General features: G+C 38.8%; 1 pseudogene; it reads left to right on the top strand.

Annotated features, from left to right (window-relative positions):
- Positions 1–2,622: 2,622 nt before the first annotated feature.
- Positions 2,623–2,751, top strand: LOC115277112 (annotated as a pseudogene).
- The last annotated feature ends 5,883 nt before the right edge of the window (positions 2,752–8,634 follow it).

Here is an 8,634-nt window from a genome sequence, read left to right as displayed (position 1 = left end):
CAAGGTGAAGCCCATACTGAATATTTTGTAAAGGTCTCCAAGTCATCCCAAAGTGCAGTTAAAGTTGACAACAATCAAATAATCATACAAACAGATATAAAATTATAATGTTAACAAAGGCTATAAAGAATTAATCCCACTTTGAGAAGACTTTGATGTCATTCATTTTTATGTGCAACCTAGATGTGCTGAGCACCAGCTGCTTGACAGGAAGCTACAAGGGTAACATATCAACAGGCCATCAGCTGAAGGCACACAGGACATCCTTCGCGGTAATGGGTCAGAACTGAGCACTGAGCACTAGAAGGGCTCTGGTCACTCCCACTCGCTCCATTGAGGGAACCCACAGGACTCACACCAGGCAAGCACCTTGCCCAAACGGAAAGAGGAAAACTGGGAGCCTATCCGTCGTAAACACTAGCAGAATAGCCGAGCAATGCCACTTGACTGAAATTCCATGCTTTGGAGACCATCTGGAGTAAAGAAGAGTAGTAAAATAATCTGGACTGACAATAGATGTCCAGGTGGAAGAAAGAGGAAACCAGATCCACTAGGTCTGTTTGCAGATTTAAAAAGGAAAATAAATTCTATAAGGCTTTCAGCAAGATTGCCTCAGATTTGCTAAAGGATATGTGTAGAGTCCATACTTAATGAGTTTCTTTAAATAAACAAATAGCATTCCAGCTTTACAAAAGCTTCTGGATGGAGAGGTTATTTAAAGATAAAAGAAGCAGAGATTCAGCCACACCACTGCCACCCAGACAAGCCTCCCAAATGTGAACGCCCCCTTGTTCCTACTTGTTTGAAACACTGTCCCTCAGAAGGATGCAGTTTTTTCTTGTTTATCTTGTGATTTTTTTTTAATCACTGTGTCAGAACTATACCTAAGAAAGCTCTTCTTTGTTCATTACAGCGTCTGTTTTTGATCCTTAGTTTGTCTTTAATTTGTAAACCTGGCTTCCTATAGGTCACAGCACTGATCATCTAATTGCCACAAATTGGATAATGTTCAGTATTAAGGATCAATGATACATGAATACATACATATCTTTAATGGGAAATTATTTTTTAAATCCTTCACCATTCAATTATTAATTATCCAATGGTGATATACTATTTGTTTTTTTTTCAAACATGCACTCAAACACGCACTTTAAGAAACAAATGGGTTGAGAATTTCCCATTCTTCTTTAGATCCCAAGAAGAGAGTAGCTACAACTGTATTTAATTCCAAAGGGAAAGAGAGCTTCATTTTTAATAAGTACAGAAGATTTGGATTTAATTTAAACAGAGCACAAAATCCACACCGTGAACTTACTAGCTTTCTTCTGACGCCACATCGTTTGTCTGTCCCATGAAGGATTAGACTCTAAGTCTGATTTTCTATGAAGAACTGGCACCAAATAGAACCCAGAAGCTTTTCATGATCATACTACTAGGCAAGACTCTCCACTCCCACAAATCCTCTCTTAATATAAAATTTAATAAATAAATGTAGAAATGGAAGGAAAAGGAAAATAAGATGAATCTGTAAGGTTAAACACCCAAAGCTCATGCTATAAGACTCTATAGTAAAGATACAACCTTTGATGCAGAGCTTCCTAGGAATTAGCCAAGTCCACAAGGTGACACTTGGCAGAGTTTTCTCAGGCTAAGCAAGCCCTATCTGTTCTGCTAAAGAGCTCAGAGAATCCTCCTGCCACATCACTTCAAATGTCCCCACCATTTCAAGCTCGGTGTTCAGTCTTGCAGTCTTAAAACCACCCAATTCAGGGCTATCCAGTATAACATGTATTCAGCTAGACCATGAGCCAAATTACATCTTCCAAACTAGACATGTGGTATGGATAACATTGGTCACAAACACCAAACAAATTTCCCAATCCTTATGTTCTAACAGATTCGTCTCATGATTTTTAGGATTGCCATAAAAAGCGTTTGTTCCTCAGGCCTTTCTTTTTAAAGCAATATCTGACCAATGAATAAGATTTTTAGAATTTAAAAAAAAAAAACATATCTCCAAAGCGGAAAGAAACTGTAAGAACACAAACCAATTTAATAGTTTAATAGGACAAACTAGAGCTATTACACTAAACACAGAGAAGTTACACTGCAAATATTATACATTAAATTTTTTCTTAGTTTTTCCTTCACTCTCTTTTGTGCATTTCATAACTTGACTCATGTATGGCATATCACTTAAACCTAGTTTTCCTTTCTTTATGCATATTATAATTTCATTCAAAACACAAGATCAAATTTCCTAAAACCAATGTGTTCAAAGGACAAGGTCAGCCCAAGCACCCACAACTGTTGCAAGACCAAGTCACCGAAATGAAATTGGGTTAGTTTAGGATGCAGCGCCATGAAAACATACCATTAGCTTTCCCTATTTTCCAGTTGTCTTAATATTTGCCTTGCAAGAAAACAAGCAAATATAAATAAGCTTTTAGTGGACGTAATAAAGGAAACAACTACATTAGGAAATTCTGACTTTGATACTTTCTTAAATTCAGACTAAAATTAAAATAAAATAATGTACATTAAGACAGAAGCTGTCTTAATTAAATTTTAAAATAAATAAAAACAAAAAGACAGAGTAGGACTTCTACAGGAGTTTGGAGCTTTGCACAGTGGCAGTATCGTAGCCAATAAGGTTTATCCAAGGCGCGATTATTGCTAATAGAGAAGTTTGGAGTCAAATTTGCCAAGCCTATTTATGTAAAGATATATTTGACAAGTCTTAAAACTAAAAGAATCAAAAGAATTCCAGTCAGCATTTCTCAGGCAGAAGAGGCACACATCACGGAGGCGATAACCCTCATCTCCTGGGATCACTGAGAACTCTGTCTTCCTCCAAGTAAATTCCACTTTACCAAATCCTAGGAGGGTCTTATACAGCAACAGCAACCTTCTCTAAAGTGATTTTTCACTGAGACAGCTACTTTAGAAAGATGCTATAACACTGACCCTCTGGAAGGGAAGTCATTGAGCATAGATGAGAAAGCATAAAACTTTCCTTTTTTGAGTAGAGTCAAGGTCTAGCTACCTGAATGTCTTAAGATAATAAACAACACATATTGCATACTCTGAGCATTCTGGTCTTTTAAGAAACAGTAACTAAAAAGATAAGAAGAAAAGAAAGAGAAACTAAATGGGCTTAGAATTTTGTACATGAAAGCAAGAGTGGACTGAGGGTCTAAGAATAATAGATTCTGCATGCCAGGCACTTTGTCCAATATGCTAGGTATCTTCTTCTGGACTCTCCAGGTTCATTATTCACCTTTTTCCAGCCTGCTTACTGACCTAGGAAGCTAACCCACATGGACTGCATCAATGGGTACCCTTGTCATCTGGCTTCCCACTGAATTCAGCCAATGGAAGTTAAGGTCAGGAGGTTGGGGGGCAGAAGGAGAGTGGAGGTAAAAAGCTTGGGGGAGGACATGAAATAATAAAGTAAGGACCAAGTCAGAAAGAGGAAAAGAGCTGAGAAAGATGGAGGCAATAAGGCAGAAAGAGGAATTAAATATGATGCTGAGAGTCTCATGGAAGCAACAAAGGATGAGAAACACAGAAGGTGGGCTTAGTTCCTCAAGGGAGGCAACTAGACAAACAGAAGGATGGCTTGACCCATGTTGCACAGGGACAGGGCCCTGCATGCGGATTCATGGGCCCAAATGCCATTTTGTTATATTCTCAAAGGATTTGGGTGAGGCATGTCCATTTTCAATGCAAGCGCTGAGAGCTGCTTTAATATAGTAAAGGAGAAGTGTTTCTCTATTCCCAGGTGCAAAGACAGAGCAAGAATAAATACTTCATGAATCCACTGCAATGCCACACTTCAAATATTTCATTTTAATACGATCTATTTACAGAAGAGATGAAAGAATTGGTAGGTCATTATGTCCAGAAATATTTACATGTTTTAAGATGAATGGAGCTATAAATCCATACTGTACTCCCTGATTTCTTCCATTCACCCAAAACCGTTATTATTCAAAAGCATTCACCAAAATCTACTTCATGAAAGGGAAACATCTAGCACAAAGGACAATTACATATTCCCAACACACTCCCCCAGACTTGATGATCAGCAAGTGTGTTCCTCCCCGGATGTGCATATGAAGTCTAGCAAATAAGAACATAAAACAATGACAGGAAGAAAACAAACCAAAAGCTAAAATTATCGGTGGAGCTGATTAGCATATGTATAAGAGACACTTGTGCAGATGCAGGATGCTTTCTTTAGACCGTAAGTTCTCACAGCAGCGATCCTTACTCATTTTTGAAGTTCTGGCATCTTATCGTCATTTATTTGCCTTTTATGACCAACACCAACTTCCTCCGAAAAACTTATTTTTAAATAAGAAGGAACAATTTTCTTTTCTTTTCAAGTGTTTGCTTTTATTGTCACTCTCCTTGAGAACCACCCTAAAGGATTAGAGCAGTCGATACAGTTCTCAGTGGTTAAGAATCCAGAGGCTTCTGTTCTTTGCCTCGTTTCTTTCCAAAGAGAGAAATCTTAAAATATCCACTATCTCAGCAAAGAGTGGAGACAGAAGGAAGAAACTTGGAACTATTGCTCCAAAAAGACCTTCATAGTCTGGATAGGACATTTTGAAGTAGACTCAGAAGAGGAGAGGATGAAAACTGACGTGCTTTTTCCACATATACTTGCACACCATTTCATTCAGGCTAACTTTATGAATACTGAAAATCAGTGCCCACAGAGGTTACCTCAGTAACTGACCTCTCGTGGCAAACTCCACCGTGCCAAGCCATGTTCATAGACCTCATTGGTTATTTGTGTGAATCTGAAAGAAAAGCTGCCACATATACAGCACCTTCGGGTTTTATTTTTAAGGTAGGGCTTAATTTTCCTTGTAAGATTTGGTTAGAAGCTCTCTGTATGAACCAGAATGCAGGACATGAGGCAGAGTAATTCAGTTCCTCTGAGAGAAGGTGGGTAATCTTAAACAGGTTTCTTTGAATCAGACTTAGAAGGAACCTGTTCTATAACATAGGGATTAAGTCATCCATAAATATAACTTGAGACTACATCTAACACAGTATGTCTTCCAGTGAATTTTAAATTCTCATTAATCTTCATGACCACTTTGCCAGGTATACAGCCACCAGATATTAACTGCAGTTACCTCACAAGGGTGCTGAGAGAAGAAATGTCAAGTCCTAGGTCATGAAAGAAGCAAAGCACTTGTTGCCCTGATGGTCCCTATCCACGCTTTCACGACTCTTTTCTCTCAGTAGCGGGCTGATAGGCTCCAAAGGAGCCAGGCAAGGGGATGGTGTCAGTGCACCAGAAGATGGATACACTCTGGACCTAGAACGGGAACACAAGAGGCTTGTCTGTCCACACAGCAACCCACAGATTGGCCTGTCATGACCTAAAGATTGAGAAACAGTCTACCCACTGCCAAACAAGGCATCTGTTTGGCCCATCTGGGGGAAGAAACTTATGAGGGAGAAAAGGCCCTTTGATTTGCCTGGTTGTTGGCACAAACTGGCTACCCAGTCTGCTCCAAATCACTGACTCTGTCATTCCAAATAGATTAAGATCAATTCTGGTATTTATCTACAGAATTACCTATGTCACCAACACCTCTACTTTTAAAGGATTTAAAGTTTAAATCCTTTAAAAATGCAATGCAAAGAAAAATGCTTCAGTTCCATTCAGAAGATGTCAGCACTGCACATCATATTTCCGGTTGAAGGCTACATCAATCTAGTCCAGAGTGAGGCCACCGAGACAAAGAGCAAGGAGAAGGGTGGGCTAAAAGACAGGGAAGGAAGCTCAAGCCAAATACAATGAAAAAGGGAATAACCTTACAGCTAAACAGTTTACTTTTCAAAGGCAGCACAAGGGCAAAATGCTTTATGCAAAGAGAAAATTAGTTTCCAAAGTGTATGCATTCTACAAAGAGCCAAGTTAATTATTCAAAGCAGAGGCCCATGAATTCCCACAATTTAGTCATTCTATTCTGACACATTCAGGCCCAGCGAGCTGCTTCTTATCACTAAGACTTTGATAATTGGCTTAGACATATCAAATAAACTTTCTGGAGAATTCAGTCGTAAGCAGGTATGACATCCTAATAGGGGTTTTATTAGGCCTTTCTCTGTGCAGTAATGTATTAGCAATCACTGTGACATTTTCTGCTCTGGGGGGTTTTGGCCTTGCTCATTTTTTACACTTGCTAGAATATAAATTTATTCACGGTAGAGATCTAATCCAATACACTACTCTGTTTACCTTGGTTTCTAAAGGAACAAGCCTCTCAGAATTAATGAAAAGTGACATATACATCATAGAAGAAAATGCACTGTCTTCAGTCAGGCATAACTGAATAGCAAGAATCCCCTCTGATTCTACAAACTTGGGAATTCAGTCAGTACAGCGTTAGTGGCCTTTTCCCTGATCACACTTTGGTCTCCTATTTCATCCAGGAAAGCAAACCAAAACGCACAACCAATAGCATGTGTAGATTCAATTTCTCCTCTTTAGCAGCAATCGTAGTTTCTAAAAAGAAAAAAATTCCCTGAGAAAATGTCTATTGGATATTATCTGGTAGGTTGCAATTTGCTCCTTTGCATCTAATATCCTGATAAACAAACAGAAAAGAATTTGAAGTCTTAGCACTGTATATTTACATACTGAAAGTGAAGCTATTAGTCGGGTTGAGATCAGTGTGGAATAAAAATGGAACCTACCTGCCAGCAGGGGGTGGCCAGGCAGGATGGAGATAACACTCAGCTTCTTTCCGCAGTCTCTCATTCCCTTCACTTGTATGAGAACACTCCTAATGGGAAGACACATAAAGCACCATCAATTAGTAGAGTCGGAGTGAAGAACATACTGAGCAATATTAAATACTTTTATCACATAACAAAGAAGCATCAATAGGGGTCATCACATGAAATCTCTGTACTCACATGCTAGACACTTTACCACCAACTTAATGAGGACAAAGTTGATAAGGAAAATTGATAAGGACATAGGAACTCTACAGAACTCATTTTAATCATTGGTCTTCTTTCTGCTCCTTATCTAAGTTCTTACAGGCCTGATACATGTGCCAATTGAGAAACATTGGCAAGGTCTAGTATGTCCTTAAAAATACCCCCTCTACCTTCTGGATGATGCCTGAAATTTCCTAGTTAAACCATTAACACAGTGCTTTGTTAAAAGGGAAAACCATTAAAGTATGATCGGTTATTTATGTCTTTATGCACACCATCCAGACCCCTCCCCATTCCAAAAGCCTGACTCAGCAGGCCTGGAGGAGGACCCAAGAAGTTGTATTTTAAACAAACTTTCTAAATGATTCTGCAGTACACTAAAGTTTGAGAACCACTTCCTCAGTATGAATGAGTTGTGAAACTTTTATGAAAACAGGTTTTGAAGAAAGAAAGAGAATTGCATTCAACTGATGACTTACCATACATCAGGAATTGTGCTAGGCAATAAATAGCTGCCATGTCATTTCATCTTTTCCTCTTCTGTGAAGAGGGTTTTATTATTCTCATTTTACAGATGAGAAACTTAATCTCAAAAAAAAAAATAAAAAACAAAACCCTAATATCCAGGGTACATGGGTGGCTCAGTTGGTTAAGCATCCAACTTGGGCTCAGGACATGATCTCACGGATTGTGAATTCAGGCCCTTGCATTGGGCTCTGTGCTAACAGCTCAGAGCCTGTAACCTGCTTCAGATTCTATGTCTTCCTCTCCCTCTGCCTCTCTCCTAGTAGCACTATGTCTCTCTCCCTCTTTCAAAAATAAATATTTTTTTTATTTTAATAGCCAAGCAATGATTACATGGCTACAAAAGCCAGCATTAGAACCCATACCTTTAGTGACAGAAGCAATGGTTATTTAATATTCATAGGCTTTCAGAGACACAAAGAATGGTGATAATGTCCTCGTACTGAATATATTTTCTTTGCTAGACACTGTGATAGGCATTTTCCATATATGGCCTTACTAAATTCTTACAACTACCCTTTCAGATAAATAATTTCATTTTCTATATGAAATGTATATAATCTTAGAGAGGATATGCAACTTGAAGTATGCATAACCGTACAGCATATGTTGAAGTATGCATAACCATACAGCATACGTATTATGTATAAGTGTAGCAGCTGAATTTTGAATCCTAAGATTGTGTTAATTCCTACAGACCCTACCATGGGAGTCCTCAGCATCTGAGAGGTAAAAATGGTATGTGTGGTGGTCAGAATAACGTCCCCTCCCCACAAGATGTCTACATACCTACTCTTCATAACCTATGAATACGTTAGGTTTCATGGCAAAGATCAACTAAAGTTGCAAGTGGAATTGAGGCTGTAAATCAGTTGACCTTAGGATGGAGATAATCCTGGACCACCCAATGGGCCCAATGCAATTACAAGGGTCATTAGTGGAAGAGGGAGGAAGAAATAAAGAGAATAGAGATATAGCAGTATGAGAAGAACACTGGCTGATGTTATTGAATTTGAAGATGGCCACAAGCCAAGGAATGTAGGCTCTAGAAGCTGGGAAAGACAAAGAAATCAGTTCTTCTCGAGAGCCTCCAGAAGGAATGTGGCCCCGTGGACACCTTGATCTTAGGCC

Source organism: Suricata suricatta, chromosome 13 (assembly GCF_006229205.1).
Source record: "Suricata suricatta isolate VVHF042 chromosome 13, meerkat_22Aug2017_6uvM2_HiC, whole genome shotgun sequence".
Classification (NCBI taxonomy): Eukaryota; Metazoa; Chordata; class Mammalia; order Carnivora; family Herpestidae; genus Suricata; species Suricata suricatta.
The sequence above is the reverse complement of the archived record's forward strand: the minus strand, read 5'-3'. Positions and strand labels throughout refer to the sequence as shown.